Source organism: Ranitomeya imitator, chromosome 5, assembly GCF_032444005.1.
Source record: "Ranitomeya imitator isolate aRanImi1 chromosome 5, aRanImi1.pri, whole genome shotgun sequence".
In the NCBI taxonomy this organism is placed as follows: domain Eukaryota; kingdom Metazoa; phylum Chordata; class Amphibia; order Anura; family Dendrobatidae; genus Ranitomeya; species Ranitomeya imitator.
The window spans coordinates 176,690,590-176,716,728 of record NC_091286.1 but is presented as its reverse complement, the minus strand read 5'-3'; the positions used below and the strand labels follow the sequence as shown (position 1 = coordinate 176,716,728).

General features: G+C 47.5%; 1 protein-coding gene across 1 annotated transcript in view; it reads left to right on the top strand.

The window, feature by feature from the left end:
* The window catches only part of TULP4 (TUB like protein 4), an 860,077-nt gene that overhangs the window by 656,909 nt on the left and 177,029 nt on the right, over nucleotides 1-26,139 (top strand). The window lies entirely within an intron of this gene.

Here is a 26,139-nt window from a genome sequence, read left to right as displayed (position 1 = left end):
GTAGGAGCAGCAGAGTTGTGCACTGTGTCAGTGGAAGAAACATCTAAAATGTTTTTCATTGTTTAGCATAATTTTGCTACAACTATACTTATGTTTATGATGTTATTTGTACGAGAAAAAGGAAAATCTTTCAAAAATAAACAGTTAAAAAAAACAACAACAACATAGATTTCTAAAACCAGTAAAATAAATTTATCTAGATTATAATACCATTACAGCCATGTTTTTTTTCTTTACATTACATAATCGTGCTGACAGTTTCGCTTTAAAGGGAACCTGTCACCCCCCTCAGGTGTTTGTAACTAAAAGAGCCACCTTGTGCAGAACTAATGCGGAATTCTGACAAGGTGGCTTTTTAGTTACAAACGCCTGCACACACTGAAATAAACACTTATAAAATGTGCCCCCTCATACTCTGAAATCGTCCCGGGGCGGGACTTCCCTTCCTAATTAGACGCAGCACAGCCATCACTCCGGAGCTGTGTGCGCCGGGTGCCGCCTCCACTTCTCACCAATCACACATTAAGGCCGGGGTCACATTTGCAAGTTCAATGTGGGAAACTGGCACTGCGGCCGCCACACGGGACCGGAGTGTGCGGCTGCATAGAAATATATGCAGCCGCAAACTCCGGTCCAGAGTGCCGGCTTCAGTGTCGGAACTTGATGCAAGTTTCTTGCATTGAATTTGCAAGTATGACCCCAGCCTAACCGTTCCCATCACGAGATAACACACACATATAGCCAAAAAATTTTTTGAGCCTCCACCACGACAAGGTAGACTCTTTTGGTGGGACCCTACTCTACTCTAACCTATTAATCATTTCTTATAATATCCAATACAATTTTGGTGTATTTTTATTTATTTTTAAAGTTTTAAATTGACCAATAATATCACATACAAGGGACAAATACCACCGCACCATGACCAGACGCCACTGCACCATGACCAGACGCCATATTACCACCACATAGTGACCTATAATACCACATACAAGGAATAAATACCGCCACATCATGTCCTGATCACATATTACAACCACAGTGACCAAATAATATCACATACAAGGAACAAATACCGCCACATCATGTCCAGACCACATATTACCACCACAGTTACCGAATAATATCACATACAAGAAACAAAATACCACCACACCATGTCCAGACCACTTATTACCACCACAGTGAGCGAATAATACCACATAAAAGGAACAAATACCGACACACCATGTCCAGACCACATATTACCACCACAGTGACCGAATAATATCACATACAAGGAACAAATATCACCGCACCATGTCCAGACCATCTGTCCCATGATCCTGCCCCATCTGTCCCATGATCCTGCCCCATCGTATCCATCCTACCCCATAATTCTGAGCCATCTGTCTCCATACTTGCCCCCTGTGTCTTCATTCTTGCCCCCTGTGTCTTCATTTTTGCCACTGTGTCTTTATTCTTGCCCAAGTGTCTCCATTCTTGCCCCCTGTGTCTCCATTCTTGCCCCCTGTGTCTCCATTCTTGCCCCCTGTGTCTCCATTCTTTCTCTGTGTCTCCATTCTTTCCCCCTGTGTCTCCATTCTTTCCCCGTGTCTCCATTTTTGCCCGTGTCTCCATTCGTGCCCATCTCAATTCTTGCCCTGTGTCTCCAGTCTTGCCCCGTGTCTCCATTCTTGCCCCTGTGTCTCCATTCTTTCCCCCTTTGTGTCTATTCTTTCCCTCGTGTCTCCATTTTTGCCCGTGTCTCCATTCTTGCCCGTGTCTCCATTCTTGCCCGTGTCTCCATTCTTGCCCCGTGTCTCCATTCTTGCCCCGTGTCTCCATTCTTGCCCCGTGTCTCCATTCTTGCCCCATGTCTCCAGTCTTGCCCCGTGTCTCCATTCTTGCCCCTGTGTCTCCATTCTTGCCCCTGTGTCTCCATTCTTGCCCCCTATGTCTCCATTCTTGCCCCGTATGTCTCCATTTTTGCCCCCTGTGTCTCCATTCTTGCCCCCTGTCTCTATTGTTCCCCCTTGTCTCCATTCTGGCCCCATGTCTCTATTCTTCCCCTTGTGCCTCCATTCTTGCCCCTTGTGCCTCCATTCTTGCCCCTTGTGCCTCCATTCTTGCCCCATGTCTCCAGTCTTGCCCCCTGTGTCTCCATTCTTGCCCCTGTGTCTCCATTGTTTCCCCGTGTCTCCATTTTTGCCAGTCAAGTAAATAAGGCAGCACAGTGCAGCGCTAAAACATGCAAACATGAAACACGAAAATTGAACTGCATTAATGCACTAGAAATATGAAAAATGAGAGCGTTTAGCGCATAAAAATGGCCAATTTTATGTGTACCTGGTAGCCACTTTACGGCATCTCTCTTATACCAGGTCCTAGACTTGCCTTTCCTCGCTGAGAATAAACGTCTCCATCTGAATGGGTACATGTGAAACCTCTTCTTAGACTAAAATTCTCTTTCTCTATGGAGGGTGTTATGAAAGGTAATTCAGTACCACAATGGACATAGAGGTCAGCGCACATACAGTGACCTGGCAATAACCCAAAAAACAAGAACGAGCTCTGAGACGTGGGAACTCTGTTGACCGCAATCCCTAATCCTCTCAAACCACACTAAAGGCAGCCGTGGATTGCGCCTAACGCTCCCTATGCAACTCGACACGGCCTGAGAAACTAGCTAGCCTGAAGATAGAAAATAAGCCTACCTTGCCTCAGAGAAATATCCCCAAAGGAAAAGGCAGCCCCCCACATATAATGACTGTGAGTTAAGATGAAAAGACAAACGTAGAGATGAAATAGATTTAGCAAAGCGAGGCCCAACTTTCTGAACAGAGCGAGGATAGGAAAGGTAACTTTGCGGTCAACACAAAACCCTACAAAAACCACACAAAGGGGGCAAAAAGACCCTCCGTACCGAACTAACGGCACGGAGGTACACCCTCTGCGTCCCAGAGCTTCCAGCAAGCAGGAAAAAACAAATAGACAAGCTGGACAGAAAAAAACAGCAAACAAATAGCAAAGAATAACTTAGCTATGCAGAGCAGCAGGCCACAGGAACGATCCAGGAGGATACAGGTCCAATACTAGAACATTGACTGGAGGCCAGGATCAAAGCACTAGGTGGAGTTAAATAGAGCAGCACCTAACGACTTCACCATATCACCTGAGGAAGGAAACTCAGAAGCCGCAGTACCACTTTCCTCCACCAACGGAAGCTCACAGAGAGAATCAGCCGAAGTACCACTTGTGACCACAAGAGGGAGCTCTGCCACAGAATTCACAACAGGAGGGGTATTAGACCTGCTGTAATTAAAACACCTGTGACTAGGAAGCGGGAGTGCTCAATCAGAATGCTAAAGAATACATTTCAAAAGACTGACCGTCACATCCAAACGTAGACTAAGTGTGAACAGGTGCTGAACCTAGAGTTGCCAACTCGTATATAGTCAAGTAAATAAGGCAGCGCTAAAACATGCAAACATAAAACACGAAAATTGAACTGCATTACTGCACTAGAAATATGAAAAATGAGAGCGTTTAGCGCATAAAAATGGCCAATTTTATGTGCATCTCTCTTATACCAGGTCCTAGACTTGCCTTTCCTGAGAATAAACGTCTCCATCTGCAGTGTGCTGCCTTATTTACTTGACTATATACGAGTTGGCAACTCTAGGTTCAGCACCTGTTCACACTTAGTCTATGTTTGGATGTGACGGTCAGTCTTTTGAAATCCATTTTTGCCCGTGTCTCCATTCATGCCGAATGTCTCCATTCTTGCCCTGTGTCTCCATTCTTGCCCCGTGGCTCCATTCTTGCCCCCTATGTCTCCATTCTTGTCCCCTATGTCTCCATTCTTGCCCCGTGTCTCCATTCTACCCTCGTGTCTCTATTCTTGCCTCCGTGTCTCTATTGTTCCCCCTTGTCTCCATTCTGGCCCCGTGTCTCTATTCTTCCCCTTGTGCCTCCATACTTGCCCTGTGTCTCCATTCTTGCCCCTGTGTCTCCATTCTTTCCCCGTGTCTCCATTCATGCCCCATGTCTCCATTCTTGCCCTGTGTCTCCATTCTTGCTCCGTGTCTCCATTCTTGCCCATGTCTCCATTCTTGCCCCATGTCTCCAGTCTTGTCCCCTGTGTCTCCATTCTTGCCCCTGTGTCTTCATTCTTTCCCCTGTGTCTCCATTCTTTCCCCGTGTCTCCATTCTTGCCCCCTATGTCTCCATTCTTGCCCCCTATGTCTCCATTCTTGCCCCCTGTGTCTCCATTTTTGCCCGTGTCTCCATTCTTGCCCCTTGTGTCTCCATTCTTGCCCCGTGTCTCCATTCTTGCCCCGTGTCTCCATTCTTGCCCCATGTCTCCAGTCTTGCCCCCATGTCTCCATTCTTTCCCCGTGTCTCCATTTTTGCCCCGTGTCTCCATTCGTGCCCATCTCAATTCTTGCCCTCTGTCTCCAGTTTTGCTCCGTGTCTCCATTCTTGCCCCTGTGTCTCCATTCTTTCCCCCTTTGTGTCTATTCTTTCCCCGTGTCTCCATTTTGCCCGTGTCTCTATTCTTGCCTGTGTCTCCATTCTTGCCCATCTCAATTCTTTCCCTGTGTCCCCAGTCTTGCCCCGTGTCTCCATTCTTGCCCCTGTGTCTCCATTCTTTCCCCCTTAGTGTCTTTTCTTACCCCGTGTCTCCATTTTTGCCCGTGTCTCCATTCTTGCCCATGTCTCCATTCTTGCCCCATGTCTCCAGTCTTGCCCCCTGTGTCTCCATTCTTGCCCCTGTGTCTCCATTCTTTCCCCTGTGTCTCCATTCTTTCTCCGTGTCTCCATTCTTGCCCCCTATGTCTCCATTCTTGCCCCCTATGTCTCCATTCTTGCCCCCTGTGTCTCCATTTTTGCCTGTGTCTCCATTCTTGCCCCTTGTGTCTCCATTCTTGCCCCGTGTCTCCATTCTTGCCACTTGTCTCCATTCTTGCCCCATGTCTCCAGTCTTGCCCCCATGTCTCCATTCTTTCCCCGTGTCTCCATTTTTGCCCCGTGTCTCCATTCGTGCCCATCTCAATTCTTGCCCTGTGTCTCCAGTCTTGCTCCGTGTCTCCATTCTTGCCCCTGTGTCTCCATTCTTTCCCCCTTTGTGTCTATTCTTTCCCCGTGTCTCCATTTTGCCCGTGTCTCCATTCTTGCCCGTGTCTCCATTCTTGCCCATCTCAATTCTTTCCCTGTGTCCCCAGTCTTGCCCCGTGTCTCCATTCTTGCCCGTGTCTCCATTCTTTCCCCCTTTGTGTCTTTTCTTACCCCGTGTCTCCATTTTTGCCCGTGTCTCCATTCTTGCCCCATGTCTCCATTCTTGCCCCGTGTCTCCATTCTTGCCCCGTGTCTCCATTCTTGCCCCGTGCCTCCATTCTTGCCCCGTGTCTACATTCTTGCCCCATGTCTCCAGTCTTGCCCCGTGTCTCCATTCTTGCCCCCGTGTCTCTATTGTTCCCCCTTGTCTCCATTCTGGCCCTGTGTCTCTATTCTTCCCTTTGTGCCTCCATTCTTGCCCCTTGTGCCTCCATTCTTGCCCCTTGTGCCTCCATTCTTGCTCCATGTCTCCAGTCTTGCCCACTGTGTCTCCATTCTTGCCCCTGTGTCTCCATTCTTTCCCTGTCTCTCCATTTTTGCCCGTGTCTCCATTCATGCCCCATGTCTCCATTCTTGCCCTGTGTCTCCATTCTTGCCCCGTGGCTCCATTCTTGCCCCTATGTCTCCATTCTTGTCCCCTATGTCTCCATTCTTGCCCCGTGTCTCCATTCTACCCTCGTGTCTCCATTCTTGCCCCCGTGTCTCTATTGTTCCCCCTTGTCTCCATTCTGGCCCCATGTCTCTATTCTTCCCCTTGTGCCTCCATTCTTGCCCCTGTGTCTCCATTCTTTCCCCTTGTCTCCATTTTTGTCCGTGTCTCCATTCATGCCCCATGTCTCCATTCTTGCCCTGTGTCTCCATTCTTGCTCCGTGTCTCCATTCTTGCTCGTGTCTCCATTCTTGCTCGTGTCTCCATTCTTGCTCGTGTCTCCATTCTTGCTCGTGTCTCCATTCTTGCCCCATGTCTCCAGTCTTGCCCCCTGTGTCTCCATTCTTGCCCCTGTGTCTCCATTCTTTCCCCCGTGTCTCCATTTTTGCCCGTGTCTCCATTCTTGCCCCGCGTCTCCATTCTTGCCTTGTGTCTCCATTCTTGCCCCGTGTCTCCATTCTTGCCCCATGTCTCCAGTCTTGTCCCCTGTGTCTCCATTCTTGCCCCTGTGTCTCCATTCTTGCCCCTGTGTCTCCATTCTTGCCCCTGTGTCTCCATTCTTTCCCCGTGTCTCCATTCTTACCCCCTATGTCTCCATTCTTGCCCCCTGTGTCTCCATTCTTGCCCCCGTGTCTCCATTTTTACCCCCGTGTCTCTATTGCTCCCCCTTGTCTCCATTCTGGCCCCGTGTCTCTATTCTTCCCCTTGTGCCTCCATTCTTGCCCCTTGTGCCTCCATTCTTGCACCTTGTGCCTCCATTCTTGCCCCATGTCTCCAGTCTTGCCCCTGTGTCTCCATGCTTGCCCCTGTGTCTCCATTCTTTCCCCGTGTCTCCATTTTTGCCCTTTGTCTCCATTCATGCCCCATGTCTCCATTCTTGCCCTGTGTCTCCATTCTTGCCCAGTGGCTCCATTCTTGCCCCCTATGTCTCCATTATTGTCCCCTATGTCTCCATTCTTGCCCCGTGTCTCCATTCTACCCTCGTGTCTCCATTCTTGCCCCCATGTCTCTATTGTTCCCCTTGTGCCTCCATTCTTGCCCCGTGTCTCCATTCTACCCTCGTGTCTCCATTCTGGCCCCATGTCTCTATTCTTCCCCTTGTGCCTCCATTATTGCCCTGTGTCTCCATTCTTGCCCCTGTGTCTCCATTCTTTCCCCGTGTCTCCATTTTTGCCCATGTCTCCATTCATGCCCCATGTCTCCATTCTTGCCCTGTGTCTCCATTCTTGCTCCGTGTCTCCATTCTTGCCCCCTATGTCTCCATTCTTGTCCCCTATGTCTCCATTCTTGCCCCCCTGTGTCTCCATTCTTGCCCCGTGTCTCCATTCTACCCTCGTGTCTCCATTCTTGCCCTCGTGTCTCTATTGTTCCCCCTTGCCTCCATTCTGACCCCGTGTCTCTATTCTTCCCCTTGTACCTCCATTCTTGCCCCTTGTGTCTCCATTCTTGCCCTGTGTCTCCATTCTTGCCCTGTGTCTTCATTCTTGCCCTGTGTCTTCATGCTTGCCCCCTATGTCTCCATTCTTGCCCTGTCTCCATTCTTGCCCCGTGTCTCTATTGTTCCCCCATGTCTCCATTCTTGCCCCCTGTGTCTCTATTGTTCCCCCATGTCTCCATTCTTGCCCCATGTTTACATTCTTGCCCTGTCTCTATTCCCCCTGTCTCCATTTTTGCCTCTTGTGTCTCCATTTTTTCCCTTTGTCTCTATTTGTGCCCTGTGTCTCCATTCTTGCCCTGTGTCTTCATTCTTGCCCCCTATGTCTCCATTCTTGCCCCGTCTCCATTCTTGCCCCCTGTGTCTCTATTGTTCCCCCATGTCTCCATTCTTGCCCCCTGTGTCTCTATTGTTCCCCCATGTCTCCATTCTTGCCCCATGTCTACATTCTTGCCCTGTCTCTATTCTTCCCCCTGTCTCCATTTTTGCCTCTTGTGTCTCCATTTTTCCCTTTGTCTCTATTCGTGCCCTGTGTCTCCATTCTTGCCCTGTGTCCCCATTCTTGCCCCGTGTCTCCATTCTTTCCCTGTCTCTCCATTTTTGCCCGTGTCTCCATTCATGCCCCATGTCTCCATTCTTGCCCTGTGTCTCCATTCTTGCCCCGTGGCTCCATTCTTGCCCCTATGTCTCCATTCTTGTCCCCTATGTCTCCATTCTTGCCCCGTGTCTCCATTCTACCCTCGTGTCTCCATTCTTGCCCCCGTGTCTCTATTGTTCCCCCTTGTCTCCATTCTGGCCCCATGTCTCTATTCTTCCCCTTGTGCCTCCATTCTTGCCCTTGTGTCTCCATTCTTTCCCCTTGTCTCCATTTTTGTCCGTGTATCCATTCATGCCCCATGTCTCCATTCTTGCCCTGTGTCTCCATTCTTGCTCCGTGTCTCCATTCTTGCTCGTGTCTCCATTCTTGCTCGTGTCTCCATTCTTGCTCGTGTCTCCATTCTTGCCCCATGTCTCCAGTCTTGCCCCCTGTGTCTCCATTCTTGCCCCTGTGTCTCCATTCTTTCCCCCGTGTCTCCATTTTTGCCCGTGTCTCCATTCTTGCCCCGCGTCTCCATTCTTGCCTTGTGTCTCCATTCTTGCCCCGTGTCTCCATTCTTGCCCCATGTCTCCAGTCTTGTCCCCTGTGTCTCCATTCTTGCCCCTGTGTCTCCATTCTTGCCCCTGTGTCTCCATTCTTGCCCCTGTGTCTCCATTCTTTCCCCGTGTCTCCATTCTTACCCCCTATGTCTCCATTCTTGCCCCCTGTGTCTCCATTCTTGCCCCCGTGTCTCCATTTTTACCCCCGTGTCTCTATTGCTCCCCCTTGTCTCCATTTTGGCCCCGTGTCTCTATTCTTCCCCTTGTGGCTCCATTCTTGCCCCTTGTGCCTCCATTCTTGCCCCTTGTGCCTCCATTCTTGCCCCATGTCTCCAGTCTTGCCCCTGTGTCTCCATGCTTGCCCCTGTGTCTCCATTCTTTCCCCGTGTCTCCATTTTTGCCCTTTGTCTCCATTCATGCCCCATGTCTCCATTCTTGCCCCGTGTCTCCATTCTTGCCCAGTGGCTCCATTCTTGCCCCCTATGTCTCCATTATTGTCCCCTATGTCTCCATTCTTGCCCCGTGTCTCCATTCTACCCTCGTGTCTCCATTCTTGCCCCCATGTCTCTATTGTTCCCCTTGTGCCTCCATTCTTGCCCCGTGTCTCCATTCTACCCTCGTGTCTCCATTCTGGCCCCATGTCTCTATTCTTCCCCTTGTGCCTCCATTATTGCCCTGTGTCTCCATTCTTGCCCCTGTGTCTCCATTCTTTCCCCGTGTCTCCATTTTTGCCCATGTCTCCATTCATGCCCCATGTCTCCATTCTTGCCCTGTGTCTCCATTCTTGCTCCGTGTCTCCATTCTTGCCCCCTATGTCTCCATTCTTGTCCCCTATGTCTCCATTCTTGCCCCCCTGTGTCTCCATTCTTGCCCCGTGTCTCCATTCTACCCTCGTGTCTCCATTCTTGCCCTCGTGTCTCTATTGTTCCCCCTTGCCTCCATTCTGACCCCGTGTCTCTATTCTTCCCCTTGTACCTCCATTCTTGCCCTTTGTGTCTCCATTCTTGCCCTGTGTCTCCATTCTTGCCCTGTGTCTTCATTCTTGCCCTGTGTCTTCATTCTTGCCCCCTATGTCTCCATTCTTGCCCTGTCTCCATTCTTGCCCCGTGTCTCTATTGTTCCCCCATGTCTCCATTCTTGCCCCCTGTGTCTCTATTGTTCCCCCATGTCTCCATTCTTGCCCCATGTTTACATTCTTGCCCTGTCTCTATTCCCCGTCTCCATTTTTGCCTCTTGTGTCTCCATTTTTTCCCTTTGTCTCTATTTGTGCCCTGTGTCTCCATTCTTGCCCTGTGTCTTCATTCTTGCCCCCTATGTCTCCATTCTTGCCCCGTCTCCATTCTTGCCCCCTGTGTCTCTATTGTTCCCCCATGTCTCCATTCTTGCCCCCTGTGTCTCTATTGTTCCCCCATGTCTCCATTCTTGCCCCATGTCTACATTCTTGCCCTGTCTCTATTCTTCCCCCTGTCTCCATTTTTGCCTCTTGTCTCCATTTTTTCCCTTTGTCTCTATTCGTGCCCTGTGTCTCCATTCTTGCCCTGTGTCCCCATTCTTGCCCCGTGTCTCTATTCTTTCCCCTGTGTCTCCATTCTTGCCCCGTCTCTCCATTCTTGCCCCGTGTCTCCATTCTTCCCCCTGTGTCTCCATTCTTCCCCCTGTGTCTCCATTCTTGCCCCCTGTGTCTCCATTTTTGCCCCCGTGTCTCCATTTTTGCCCCCTGTATCTCTATTCTTGCCCCCTGTGTCTCCATTCTTGCCCCGTGTCTCTATTCTTCCCCCTTGTCTCCAGTCTTGCCCCCTGTGTCTCCATTCTTGCCCCCCGTGTCTCCATTTTTGCCCCCTGTGTCTCCATTCTTGCCCCCTGTGTCTCCATTCTTGTCCCCGTGTCTCTATTGTTCCCCCTTGTCTCCATTCTGGCCCCGTGTCTCTATTCTTACACTTGTGCCTCCATTCTTGCCCCGTGTCTCCATTCTTGCCCCGTGTCTCCATTCTTGCCCCATGTCTCAAATCTTGCCCCCTGTGTCTCCATTCTTGCCCCTGTGTCTCCATTCTTTCCCCGTGTCTCCATTCATGCCCCATGTCTCCATTCTTGCCCTGTGTCTCCATTCTTGCTCCGTGTCTCCATTCTTGGCCCCTATGTCTCCATTCTTGTCCCCTATGTCTCCATTCTTGCCCCCCTGTGTCTCCATTCTTACCCCATGCCTCAATTCTACCCTCGTGTCTCCATTCTTGCCCCCGTGTCTCCATTCTTGCCCCTGTGTCTCCAGTCTTGCCCCTGTGTCTCCATTCTTGCCCCTGTCTCCATTCTTGTCCCGTGTCTCCATCCTTGCCCCCTGTGTCTCCATTCTTGCCCCGTGTCTCCATTCTTCCCCCGTGTCTCCATTCTTCCCCCGTGTCTCCATTCTTGCCCCCTGTGTCTCTATTCTTGCCCCCTGTGTCTCCATTCTTGCCCCTGTGTCTCTATTCTTGCCCCTGTGTCTCCATTCTTCCACCTGTGTCTCCCATCCTGCCCCCAATACTGCTTTCAATAAAAATTCACAGGAATGTTTGTAATATGGAAAGAAAAAAAATAACTTTTTTTCACAAAAATGTTAGTTTAGACCTATAAAGTTTTTTATTTTTGCAAGGCTAACAGGAGAACTTGCACCATACAAATTGTTTGTAATTTCTCCCGAGTGTGCCGATATGTGGAGGAAAACTGTTTGAGCGCATGGCAGGGCTTGGAAGGGGAGGAGTGCCATTTGACTTTTTGAATGTAAAATTTACTGGAATAATTAGATGATGTCATATTGCGATTGAAAAGCCCCTGATGTGCCTAAACAGTGGAAACTCTCACAGGTAACACCATTTTAGAAACTAGACCCTCGAGGGACTTATCTAGATGTGTGGTGACCACCTTGAACCACCAGGTACTTCACAGAAGTTTATAATGTAGAGCCATGAAAATAACAAAATCCAATTTTTCACATAAAATGTTATTTTAGCCCCATTTTTTTTATTTTCATAAGGTAAACAGGAGAAAATGGAACCCAAAATTTGTTGTGCAATTTCTCCTGAGTACTCAGATACCAATATGTGCTGGGAAAACTACTGTTCGGGCGAATGGTAGGCCTCAGAAAGGAAGGAGTGACGTTTTAGAATGCAGACTTTGATGGAATGGTCTGGGGGTGTCACATCGCATTTGAAGAGCCCCTGATGTGACTAAAGAGTGTACCACGGTGGCTTAGTGGTTAGCACTACAGCATTGCAGCGCTGGAGTCCTGGGTTCAAATCCCACCAAGGACATCATCTGCAGAGAGTTTGTATATTCTCTCCGTGTTTGCGTGGGTTTCCTCCGGGTTCTCGGGTTTTCTTTACACATTCCAAAGACATACTGATAGGCAATTTAGATTGTGAACCCCAACGGCGACAGCGAACCCCAACGGCGACAGCGATGATAATGTGCAAAACTGTAAAGCGCTGCGGAATATAAAAAATAAAGATTATCCACAAGTGACCCCATTTTGGAAACTAGACAACTCAAGGAATGTATGTAGATGTGTGGTGAGCACCGTGAACCTCCAGGTGCTTCACAGAAGTTTGTAACGTAGATCTCTGAAAATAAAAAAAATAACTTTTTATTTTCACAAGGGTAAGAGGACAAAATGAACCCCGAAAAATGTTGTGCAATTTCTCCTGAGTTCACCAATACCCTTTATGTGGTTGAAAAATACTTTTGAGGTACAGTGCAAAGGTCAGAAGGGAAGAAGCTCCATATTGGAGTTCAGAGAGTGATGAACTGCTTTGAGGGTGCCATGTCACATTGACGAAGCCTCTAGGTGCCAGAACAGCAGAAACCCCCATAAGTGACCCCATTTTACAAACTAAACTTCTCAAATGAATTCAATTAGGAGTGCAGTGATCATATTGATGCCACATAATTTTATGCCATATGGCAGTGAAGAAAAAATAATTACAGTTTTACCACAAAAACTTAGTTTTATCCCCAGATTTTACATTTTTCACACTGGAAAATGGGCAAAAATGGGCTGTCATCACTACAGAAATACCAAACATGTTGATGCTAAATGTGGTTTAGGCACATTGTGGGGTCCAGAAGGGAGGGGGTGCTTGGATTTGGGCACTCAGAATTTTCTGAATTTCATTTGGGGGTCGAGGAGCCAATTCGCTTTTCCAGAACTTTGTACTACCAGTATCATGGAACCCCCCAGGGCCGGCATCAGTACCCGGGCAAGTGCCGGGGCCCTGGTGAGACAGGGGGGCCCATTCAAGGCCGGCGTTGGGGGCAGGCAGCTGCCAGTGCCTAGGACCACCGCTCCCCCAGGGGCCCTCAGCTAGCGGCACATCATGGAGTTGACTCGGCAGGGGAGGGGGAGAGGCTGGGGGCTGTCTAATTATTCTCACCTACTCCTGGCGGCTGGCGCGTTCCCCGACTCCCCAGCTTCTTCCTGTACTGAGCGGTCACATGGTACCGCTCATTACAGTAATGAATGTGGCTCCACCTCCCATAAGGGTGGAGCCTGCATATTCATTACTGTAATGAGCGGTAACGGTGACTGCTCAATACAGGAAGAAGCTGCCGGCGCCGAGAAGCAGGGACTGCACAGCACCAGGAGCAGGTGAGTATAATGGGGAGGGGAGCGCAGCGCTGCGTGATTTTCACCTGCTCCTCGTTCCAGCCGCCACTCCGTCTTCAGCGTCTTCTGCAGTGACGCTGAGGTCAGAGGGCGCGGTGATGTGGTTAGTGCGCGCCCTCTACCTGAGCATCAGTGCAGAAGACGCTGAAGAAGATGGAGCGGCGGCTGGAACGAGGACAGGTGAATATTGAAAGTGCCGGGGGCCTGAGTGACGGAGAGGTGAGTATGTGATTTTTTTTTTTTTTTATCGCAGCAACAGCAAATGGGGCAAGTGTCTGTATGGAGCATCTTATGAGGCAATAACGTTTGTGCAGCACTATATGGGGCAAGTGTCTGTATGGGGCCATGACGTTTGTGCATCACTATATGGGGCAAGTGTCTGTATGGAGCCATAACTTTTGTGCAGCACTATATGAGGCAAGTGTCTGTATGGAGCATCTATGGGGCCATAACGTTTGTGCAGCACTATATGGGGCAAGTGTCTCTATATACTAGATGGCTGTTCTATAAACTACGTGAGCTGTGTTATATACTATGTGGCTGTGCTATATACTATATGGGCTGTGCTATATACTACGTAGCATTTAGAGGGTTAAAGTGTCGGGAGTAGTGTGGGCATCGCATCTTACACTGACTACTACCGTGTGCCAGCTGTCAGAATCAGCTGACACCCGATGGTGTTATGGCTGGCAATCAGGCAACACAGCGTGCAGTAATCAGCGCACATACAGAGATCTGGCAATTACCAAAAACAATAGGACGAGCTCTGAGACGTGGAATCTCTGTAGACTGCAGTACCTGATCTATCCTCACACAACTATAAGCAGCAGTGGATTGCGCCTAACAACTACCTATGCAACTCGGCACTGCCTGAGGAGCTGACTAGCCTGAAGATAGAAATACAAGCCTGACTTACCTCAGAGAAATACCCCAAAGGAATAGGCAGCCCCCCACATATAATGACTGTTAGCAAGATGAAAAGACAAACGTAGGAATGAAATAGATTCAGCAAAGTGAGGCCCGATATTCTAGACAGAGCGAGGATAGCAAAGAGAACTATGCAGTCTACAAAAAACCCTAAAACGAAAACCACGCAAAGGGGCAAAAAGACCCACCGTGCCGAACTAACAGCACGGCGGTGCACCCCTCTGCTTCTCAGAGCTTCCAGCAAAAGACAATAGCAAGCTGGACAGAAAAAAACAGAAAACAAACTAGAAGCACTTATCTAGCAGAGCAGCAGGCCCAAGGAAAGATGCAGTAGCTCAGATCCAACACTGGAACATTGACAAGGAGCAAGGAAGACAGACTCAGGTGGAGCTAAATAGCAAGGCAGCCAACGAGCTCACCAAAACACCTGAGGGAGGAAGCCCAGAGACTGCAATACCACTTGTGACCACAGAAGTGAACTCAGCCACAGAATTCACAACAGTACCCCCCCCTTGAGGAGGGGTCACCGAACCCTCACCAGAACCCCCAGGCCGACCAGGATGAGCCACATGAAAGGCACGAACAAGATCTGGGGCATGGACATCAGAGGCAAAAACCCAGGAATTATCTTCCTGAGCATAACCCTTCCATTTGACCAGATACTGGAGTTTCCGTCTAGAGACACGAGAATCCAAAATCTTCTCCACAATATACTCCAATTCCCCCTCCACCAAAACAGGGGCAGGAAGCTCCACAGATGGAACCATAGGTGCCACGTATCTCCTCAACAACGACCTATGGAATACATTATGTATGGAAAAGGAGTCTGGGAGGGTCAGACGAAAAGACACCGGATTGAGAATCTCAGAAATCCTATACGGACCAATAAAACGAGGTTTAAATTTAGGAGAGGAAACCTTCATAGGAATATGACGAGAAGATAACCAAACCAAATCCCCAACACGAAGTCGGGGTCCCACACGGCGTCTGCGATTAGCGAAAAGCTGAGCCTTCTCCTGGGACAAGGTCAAATTGTCCACTACCTGAGTCCAGATCTGCTGCAACCTGTCCACCACAGAATCCACACCAGGACAGTCCGAAGACTCAACCTGTCCTGAAGAGAAACGAGGATGGAACCCAGAATTGCAGAAAAATGGAGAGACCAAGGTAGCCGAGCTGGCCCGATTATTAAGGGCGAACTCAGCCAACGGCAAAAATGACACCCAATCATCCTGGTCAGCGGAAACAAAACATCTCAGATATGTTTCCAAGGTCTGATTGGTTCGTTCGGTCTGGCCATTAGTCTGAGGATGGAAGGCCGAGGAGAAAGATAGGTCAATGCCCATCCTACCACAAAAGGCTCGCCAGAACCTCGAGACAAACTGGGAACCTCTGTCAGAAACAATATTCTCAGGAATGCCATGTAAACGAACCACATGCTGGAAGAACAAAGGCACCAAATCAGAGGAGGAAGGCAATTTAACCAAGGGCACCAGATGGACCATTTTAGAAAAGCGATCACAGACCACCCAAATGACCGACATTTTTTGAGAAACGGGAAGGTCAGAAATGAAATCCATCGAAATATGTGTCCAAGGCCTCTTCGGGACCGGCAAGGGCAAAAGCAACCCACTGGCACGTGAACAGCAGGGCTTAGCCCTAGCACAAATTCCACAGGACTGCACAAAAGCACGCACATCCCGTGACAGAGATGGCCACCAGAAGGATCTAGCAACCAACTCCCTGGTACCAAAGATTCCTGGATGACCGGCCAGCACCGAACAATGAAGTTCAGAGATAACTTTACTAGTCCACCTATCAGGGACGAACAGTTTCTCGGCCGGACAACGATCAGGTTTATTAGCCTGAAATTTCTGCAACACTCTCCGCAAATCAGGGGAGATGGCAGACACAATGACTCCTTCCTTGAGGATACTCGCCGGCTCAGATAACCCCGGAGAGTCGGGCACAAAACTCCTAGACAGAGCATCCGCCTTCACATTTTTAGAGCCCGGAAGGTATGAAATCACAAAATCAAAACGAGCAAAAAATAACGACCAACGGGCCTGTCTAGGATTCAAGCGCTTGGCAGACTCGAGATAAGTCAAGTTCTTATGATCAGTCAATACCACCACGCGATGCTTAGCACCCTCAAGCCAATGACGCCACTCCTCGAATGCCCACTTCATGGCCAGCAACTCTCGGTTGCCCACATCATAATTACGCTCAGCAGCAGAAAATTTCCTGGAAAAGAAAGCACATGGTTTGAACACTGAGCAACCAGAACCTCTCTGTGACAAAACCGCCCCTGCACCAATCTCAGAAGCATCAACCTCGACCTGGAACGGAAGAGAAACATCAGGTTGACACAACACAGGGGCACAGCAAAAACGACGCTTCAACTCCTGAAAAGCTTCCACGGCAGCAGAAGACCAATTAACCAAATCAGCACCCTTCTTGGTCAAATCGGTCAATGGTCTGGCAATGCTAGAAAAATTACAGATGAAGCGACGATAAAAATTAGCAAAGCCCAGGAATTTCTGCAGACTTTTTAGAGATGTCGGCTGAGTCCAATCCTGGATGGCCTGAACCTTAACCGGATCCATCTCGATAGTAGAAGGGGAAAAGATGAACCCCAAAAATGAAACTTTCTGCACACCGAAGAGACACTTTGATCCCTTCACGAACAATGAATTAGCACGCAGTACCTGGAAAACCATTCTGACTTGCTTCACATGAGACTCCCAATCATCTGAGAAGATCAAAATGTCATCCAAGTAAACAATCAAGAATTTATCCAGATACTCACGGAAAATGTCATGCATAAAAGACTGAAAAACAGATGGAGCATTGGCAAGTCCGAACGGCATCACCAGATACTCAAAATGACCCTCGGGCGTATTAAATGCCGTTTTCCATTCATCTCCCTGCCTGATTCTCACCAGATTATACGCACCACGAAGATCAATCTTAGTAAACCAACTAGCCCCCTTAATCCGAGCAAACAAGTCAGAAATCAATGGCAAGGGATACTGAAACTTAACAGTGATCTTATTAAGAAGGCGGTAATCAATACACGGTCTTAGCGAACCATCCTTCTTGGCTACAAAAAAGAACCCTGCTCCCAATGGTGACGACGATGGGCGAATATGTCCCTTCTCCAGGGACTCCTTCACATAACTGCGCATAGCGGTGTGTTCAGGTACGGACAAATTAAATAAACGACCCTTAGGGAATTTACTACCAGGAATCAAATCGATAGCACAATCACAATTCCTATGCGGAGGTAGGGCATCAGACTTGGACTCTTCAAATACATCCTGAAAGTCCGACAAGAACTCTGGGATGTCAGAAGGAATGGATGACGAAATAGACAAAAATGGAACATCACCATGTACTCCCTGACAACCCCAGCTGGTTACCGACATAGAGTTCCAATCCAATACTGGATTATGGGTTTGTAGCCATGGCAACCCCAACACGACCACATCATGCAAATTATGCAGTACCAGAAAGCGAATAACTTCCTGATGTGCAGGAGCCATGCACATGGTCAGCTGGGCCCAGTACTGAGGCTTATTCTTGGCCAAAGGTGTAGCATCAATTCCTCTCAACGGAATAGGACACCGCAAAGGCTCCAAGAAAAATCCACAACGTTTAGCATAATCCAAATCCATCAGATTCAGGGCAGCGCCTGAATCCACAAACGCCATGACAGAATACGATGACAAAGAGCACATTAAGGTAATGGACAAAAGGAATTTGGACTGTACAGTACCAATAACGGCAGAGCTATCGAACCGCCTAGTGCGTTTAGGACAATTAGAAATAGCATGAGTAGAATCACCACAATAGAAACACAGTCTGTTCAGACGTCTGTGTTCTTGCCGTTCTACTTTAGTCATAGTCCTGTCGCACTGCATAGGCTCAGGTTTACTCTCAGGCAGTACCGCCAGATGGTGCACAGATTTACGCTCGCGCAAGCGACGACCGATCTGAATGGCCAAGGACATAGACTCATTCAAACCAGCAGGCATAGGAAATCCCACCATTACATCCTTAAGAGCTTCAGAGAGACCCTTTCTGAACAAAGCCGCTAGTGCAGATTCATTCCACAGAGTGAGTACTGACCATTTCCTAAATTTCTGACAATATACTTCTACATCATCCTGACCCTGGCATAAAGCCAGCAGATTTTTCTCAGCCTGATCCACTGAATTAGGCTCATCGTAAAGCAATCCGAGCGCCAGGAAAAATGCATCAACATTACTCAATGCAGAATCTCCTGGTGCAAGAGAAAACGCCCAGTCCTGTGGGTCGCCGCGCAAAAAAGAAATAATAATCAAAACCTGTTGAATAGGATTACCAGAAGAATGAGGTTTCAAGGCCAAAAATAGCTTACAATTATTTCTGAAGCTCAGGAACTTAGTTCTGTCACCAAAAAACAAATCAGGAATCGGAATTCTTGGTTCTAGCATCGATTTCTGATCAATAGTATCTTGAATCTTTTGTACATTTACAACGAGATTATCCATTGAGGAGCACAGAGCCTGAATATCCATGTCCACAGCTGTGTCCTGAAGCACTCTAATGTCTAGGGGAAAAAAAAGACTGAAGACAGAGCTAAGAAAAAAAAATGATGTCAGGATTTCTTTTTTCCCTCTATTGGGAATCATTGGTGTGGCTCCTTGTACTGTTATGGCTGGCAATCAGGCAACACAGCGTGCAGTAATCAGCGCACATACAGAGATCTGGCAATTACCAAAAACAATAGGACGAGCTCTGAGACGTGGAATCTCTGTAGACTGCAGTACCTGATCTATCCTCACACAACTATAAGCAGCAGTGGATTGCGCCTAACAACTACCTATGCAACTCGGCACTGCCTGAGGAGCTGACTAGCCTGAAGATAGAAATACAAGCCTGACTTACCTCAGAGAAATACCCCAAAGGAATAGGCAGCCCCCCACATATAATGACTGTTAGCAAGATGAAAAGACAAACGTAGGAATGAAATAGATTCAGCAAAGTGAGGCCCGATATTCTAGACAGAGCGAGGATAGCAAAGAGAACTATGCAGTCTACAAAAAACCCTAAAACGAAAACCACGCAAAGGGGCAAAAAGACCCACCGTGCCGAACTAACAGCATGGCGGTGTACCCCTCTGCTTCTCAGAGCTTCCAGCAAAAGACAATAGCAAGCTGGACAGAAAAAAACAGAAAACAAACTAGAAGCACTTATCTAGCAGAGCAGCAGGCCCAAGGAAAGATGCAGTAGCTCAGATCCAACACTGGAACATTGACAAGGAGCAAGGAAGACAGACTCAGGTGGAGCTAAATAGCAAGGCAGCCAACGAGCTCACCAAAACACCTGAGGGAGGAAGCCCAGAGACTGCAATACCACTTGTGACCACAGAAGTGAACTCAGCCACAGAATTCACAACACGATGGCATTCATGCGTGTACAGGCTCTTTGTGCGCAAAATCGTCATGAGGTATCCATATTTCCAAGGTCGGCAAGTACCAGCCAACTTGTATATATGGATACGTCCAAGGTCGTAAAAGGGTTAATAGTCCCCTAAGGGGACTTGAATCTGCTATCATTTGATCGCTTGTGCTACACACAGAAGTGCATCAGCAGGTTTTTGCTATGTAAACCAAAGACAGCAGGAGATAGAGGTTGGATATGTCACTTTTCAAAGTGACTGCTGCTGTTTACTAACAGTGGAGGATTTATCGCTAAGAAATTAACATTGCCGGACTAGTCTGAAAAATATTAAAATTTGAGAGTCCTCAGTGGTTGATATCTTTTAATGGCTAACTGATAAGATAGTAAAAAATTGCAAGCTTTCGAGATTACTCAGGTCTCTTCACCAGGCAATAGCACTAAATTTGAAGAGTCACATATTTATACACAGCAGGACACAGGAATAGTACAATAGATACAACAAGTGACATGAAGCAGAACTATCATTATGGGGGAGGGATAAGCAATTGGGAATATTGGAACAGTTCATAGATAAGAAGTGTGGAAGTTTTAAGGTATGTTTCCATGGTCCGTATTGGCAGCGCTTTGGACGCAGCACATGTCCTCTCCGTCCAAAGCGATGTCAGCTTCTGTTCGCGCGGTGATTCCGCATGTGTTCTTTGAACCATGCTGAATCACTGCATCGTATACTTTGGACTGTGATATTTATGTTGCGGAGATGGAGCGTCTCCGCAAGATAAATTGACATGCTGCAGTCTAGAAAGACGCTCCGCATGTGCGTATACGCAGGGAAGCTGGAGGAGTCTCTGAACGCATAGTGGAGATGGGATTTCATAAAATCCCATCCACTATGCTGTGAGACTAGTTTCACATTTGCAGACGAGGGCTTTGCGGAGGGCTGCATAGTTCCTCCATTAAGCCCCACCCACTGCTGCACCTCTTCCTTCAGCTCCGCCTACGTCAGCATGCGTCCTGCATACTTATCTTTAAAATGTTGCGTTCGACGCAGGTCGATGCAGCGTGAAAAAGATGCATGCATCCGCATACATCCGCATGGCCTGCATACCCAATGTTAAAGATAGGGTATGCAGGACGCATGCCGACATAGGCGGAGCTGAAGGAAGAGGTGAGGCAGTGGGCGGGGCTTAATTGAGGAACTACGCAGCCCTCCGCAAAGCCCTCGTCCGCAAATGTGAAACCAGCTTTACATCTGGCTACTGCAGATTGGATGCTGCGGCCAGGGTCGTTCTGACCCACCAGAGAACCGGAGTATTCTCCAGTGGGCCCAGGCACTGACACCTGCTGGCATACTGGCCAGCAGATGTCTAGGGCCCCCACTGCTCCAAGGTCCCTCAGCCAGTGGCTATGGGGTCCCTGAGTCAAGGGGGCCCGCCCTGTGCCAGTGAAGCAGCAGCGTTGAAGCAGCGGGTGGCAGGAAGCCACACCTGTCCCCACTGCTAAAGGAAAATTAATATTCACTCTTCCCCACGCCCCCATGGGCGTGGATAGGAGTGAATACCATTTCATTTTGATTGTGGGCAGCGTTAGCCGCAGGGTGAGGCTAACGCTGCCCGCATGTAAAGTCCCATCACCACCGCACCACATACATGCATGCACGTGTGCAGGCAGACACACAATATTCACCTCTCCGCAACTTCCCCACAGCACATCCCGGTGTCTTGCTTCCTGTCTGAGACAGCCCAGCTGGATGGCGTCATCATCCAGCACGCTGTTTCAGACAGAAAGCTGCTGGCGAGGAAGAGGCTGCCAGGATGTGCTGTGGGGAACTTGCAGAGAGGTGAGTATTGTGTATCTGTCTGCCTGCATGCTTGTATGTGGTGCGGTGCTTGTGTGTGAGAGAGTGGTGTGGTGCTGTGTGTGTATTGGAGATTGGCAATGATGGGGTGGTGGGGGTGGACAGTGATGGTGGTGGGGGGAGGCAGTGATTGAGGTGGTGGAATGGGCAATGAAGGGAGTCGTGGAGGAGAAAGCAGTGATGGAGGTGTTGGAAAGGGCAAGTTTAGGGGTGGTGGGGAGAAGGCATTGATGGAGGTGGTGATGAGGACAATGATGGAGGTGGAAAGGGGATGCATTAGTCCCTATGAAGGGGGCTGCATTATACTTTATAAGGGGGCTACATTATATTCTGTGGGGGGACTGCATTATTATCTCAGGGGACTGCATTATATTCTGGGGCCTACATCATACTATATGAGGGGGGCAGCATTATGCCTTATGAGGGGGCTACAGTATACTCTATGGGGGGCTGCATTATATTCCGTGGAGGGGATTCATTATACTATATGAGGGGGGCTGCATTATACCCTATGAGGGTGCTACATTATATTCTATGGTGGGGACAGCATTATACCGTATGAGGGGGTTGGATTATATTTTGTGGGGTGCTGCATTATATTTTATGACATAGCCATATTCTGATGTATATCATCGGTGGTGTTTGATCAAAATCGCAACCTTAAATTATCTATGCATGTATATATATATATATATTATATTATATATATATATATATATATATATATATATATATATATATATATATACATCTACAGTCATGGCCAAGAGTATTGACACCCCTGCAATTCTGTCAGATAATACTCATTTTCTTCCTGAAAATGATTGCAAACACAAATTCTTTGGTATTATTATCTTCATTTAATTTGTCTTAAATGAAAAAACACAAAAGAGAATGAAACAAAAGCAAAACATTTATCATTTCACGCAAAACTCCAAAAATGGGCCAGACAAAAGTATTGGCACCCTCACCCTAATACTTGGTTGCACAACCTTTAGCCAAAATAACTGTGACCAACTGTTTCCGGTAACCATCAATGAGTTTTTTACAATGCTCAGCTGGAATTTTAGACCATTCTTCTTTGGCAAACTGCTCCAGGTCCCTGATATTTGAAGGGTGCCTTCTCCAAACTGCCATTTTTAGATCTCTCCACAGGTGTTCTAGGGGATTCAGGTCTGGACTCATTGCTGGCCACCTTAGAAGTCTCCAGTGCTTTCTCTCAAACCATTTTCTAGTTCTTTTTGAAGTGTGTTTTGGGTCATTGTCCTGCTTGAAGACCCATGACCTCTGAGGGAGACCCAGCTTTCTCACACTGGGCCCTACATTATGCTGCAAAATTTGTTGGTAGTCTTCAGACTTCATAATGCCATGCACACGGTCAAGCAGTCCAGTGCCAGAGGCAGCAAAGCAACCCCAAAACATCAGGGAACCTCCGCCATGTTTGACTGTAGGGACCGTGTTCTTTTCTTTGAATGCCTCTTTTTTTCTCCTGTAAACTCTATGTTGATGCCTTTGCCCATAAAGCTCTACTTTTGTCTTATCTGAGATCAGAGAACATTCTTCCAAAACATTTTAGGCTTTTTTAGGTAAGTTTTGGCAAACTCCAGCCTGGCTTTTTTATGTCTCGGGGTAAGAAGTGGGGTCTTCCTGGGTCTCCTACCATACATTCCCTTTTCATTCAGATGCCGACAGATAGTACGGGTTGACACTGTTGTACCCTCGGACTGCAAGGCAGCTTCAACTTGTTTGGATGTTAGTCGAGGTTCTTTATCCAACAGCACAATCTTGCATTGAAATCTCTTGTCAATTTTTCTTTTCCGTCCACATCTAGGGAGGTTAGCCACAGTGCCATGGGCTTTAAACTTCTTGATGACACTGCGCACGGTAGACACAGGAACATTCAGGTCTTTGGAGATGGACTTGTAGCCTTGAGATTGCTCATGCTTCCTCACAATTTGGTTTCTCAAGTCCTCAGACAGTTCTTTGGTCTTCTTTCTTTTCTCCATGCTCAATGTGGTACACACAAGGACACAGGTTGAGTCAACTTTAATCCATGTCAACTGGCTGCAAGTGTGATTTAGTTATTGCCAACACCTGTTAGGTGTCACAGGTAAGTTACAGGTGCTGTTAATTACACAAATTAGAGAAGCATCACATGATTTTTCCAACAGTGCCAATACTTTTGTCCACCCACTTTTTTATGTTTGGTGTGGAATTATATACAATTTGGCTTTAGGACAATTCTTTTTGTGTTTTTTCATTTAAGACAAATTAAATGAAGATAATAATACCAAAGAATTTGTGTTTGCAATCATTTTCAGGAAGAGAATGAGTATTATCTGACAGAATTGCAGGGGTGTCAATATTTTTGGCCATGACTGTATATGTCTGTCTATCACTCCACCACCCAAGCATGGATATCTATGGATAACTGCAAAACATAGTATAAAGAAGCAAGAGAACCACCAAGCAGTCATGGAATCCAAACACAATGTCACTTTATTAACATCAATATAGTGTAAAACATATCGAAGCAGACAAACAGTACAAAAGGGGGCTAAAAGATGACATGGGATGTCACCAGCATCATGCCAAAACCCAAGGTAGGGTACATCCCTGAATCAAAAGTAATAGTATACAGGTAAACTGTAAAATGCAAAGTGCAATAAAGGTGGCATCCACCAATAGATATATCAGTGGAAGCCGTACACAGAATAGATGAAAATCCAATAGCTATAGTACACAGCTGTAATGCTAGACAATCATATGCTTATATCCCTTCATGCACATTACCTGATGCACATGGTAAATAGTACAGGGACGCCCGTCCACCCCGACGCGCGTTTCGGTATGGTACCTTCCTCAGGGGGCGCATGAACGCAAAAGGGCAAAGAAAATAAATAGAGATCCATAGGCAGCACGACCCAGCCCCGCATTACCTCACATCCGTCCGGTCGCAATGAGCCGGGAAGCCGACAACCGGAAACACGCGGGGCCCCATGTGATCAGGAAGTCAGCGCACAGTCAGAGAGAACCGAGCGGACGGAGGTGCAGTCGGCACATGCGTGGTAGGTGCACGAATGTATCGCTGCCATATTTGGTAAGGGCAAAGAATTGGGCAATGGTGCTTTATCACTATGGTGGAAAAATGAGGGATAGACTACTGGTGAGTGTGGCATCAGCAGAACAAGCTGCATGCAAAGCACGTCAGGCCACTAAAATGCTCCGAAAAGCAGGTATACTCAAATGGCATGCATACCGCTTAATGATATGCATTCTGGTCCCTCTGTCTAAAACGGAACAGATAGAACTGTACAGGAATGGAGTACCCAATCATACACTATATCTTCCATACAGAAAACATATTAACCTATGCAGTATACCAATATATCCAAACATATATAAACGAAACAATATCAATACAAGTGATAATATAACAACATATAAAATGAATAGATGGATAACAAATAAACCGCAATGGAATACATCCCACATATAGAAAACACTAATATGATTATGCAAAATTGTAGTTAACTATAAACAGGCCGGATGGCATATTGATCAGTCCTAGATGGTGACAACCATCCCAAAGTTCTCCAAAGGTTTTCTATAGGGTTGAGGTCAGGGGAAGATGGTAGCCACACCATGAGTTTATCTCCTTTTACGCCCATAGCAGCCAATGACTCAGAGGTATTCTTTGCAGCATGAGATGGGGCATTGTCATGCATGAAGATGATTTTGCTCCTGAAGGCACGTTTCTGCTTTTAGACCATGGAAGAAAGTTGTCAGTCAGAAACGCTATTTACTTTACAGAGGTCATTTTCACATCTTCAGGAACCTTAAAGGGCCCCACCAGCTGTTTCCCCATGATTCCGGCCCAAAACATGATTTCTCCACCTCTTTGCTGACGTCGCAACCTTGTTGCGACATGGTGGCCATCCACCAACCATCCACTACTCCATTCATCTGGACCATCCAGGGTTGCTCGACACTCATCAGTAAACAAGACTGTTTGAAAATTAGTCTATAAACAGGCCGGATGGCATATTGATCAGTCCTAGATGGTGACAACCATCCCAAAGTTCTATTTAGCAGAACCCCAGGGGATTCACGTAAATTTTAGTCCTCTTCAAAATCCTGTTTAGAGAGCACTACGGGATTCCCATATATAGTAATAGTAGTCCTCTTCCATTTCAAAATCGTCCCGAACTCCAGGAATAGATGAACACCCAATTCACCACATACCCACAGAAGGCCCTAAGTCGAGGGGAAAATAGGTTAAAATCATAAAAAAAACACAAGATGCGGATACACATCCAAACACAACATTATGGTGACTAAAGAAAGGGCGCATAACTAATATTTTCATTTAGCCCCATTGGATGCACACTGTTGAGGGACCATATCCAACGTGTTTCCAACTGACCCAACCGTTTACATCAATCTCCCCCGCGGATATTGACATTCAACATATCAATGCTACGCACTCTAAGGAGAGTGCTATCACTTTGATGATAAGACTTAAAATGCCTCGGGATTGTCTTTAGCGTGGTCTTTTAGCGTTGCAGCTGCCTGGATCCCCAAGACATGCTCCCTAATCCTCACTTTTAACTGCCTTGTTGTCATCCCAATGTAGATGTAACCACAGGGACATGTGGCATAGTAAATAATATACCAAGAGGTACATGTAATTCATTTCCTGATGGTATAATTCCTAGTGCCATTCGAGTTAGTGAATGTATTACACCTATCCACATTCGGGCACGCAACGCACCGGCCGTATGGAACGCAACCCCCTGCCATTGGAATATCATCCAAGAATGGCCTAGGTCCCTGCCCCACATAGTGGCTCCTTGTTAGATGATCTCTTAGTTTTTTGCCCGTCTAATGGTAAGTAGCGGCTTCTTTGGAAGAAACTTACTAATGATAGGGTCTACCTGTAAGATGGGCCA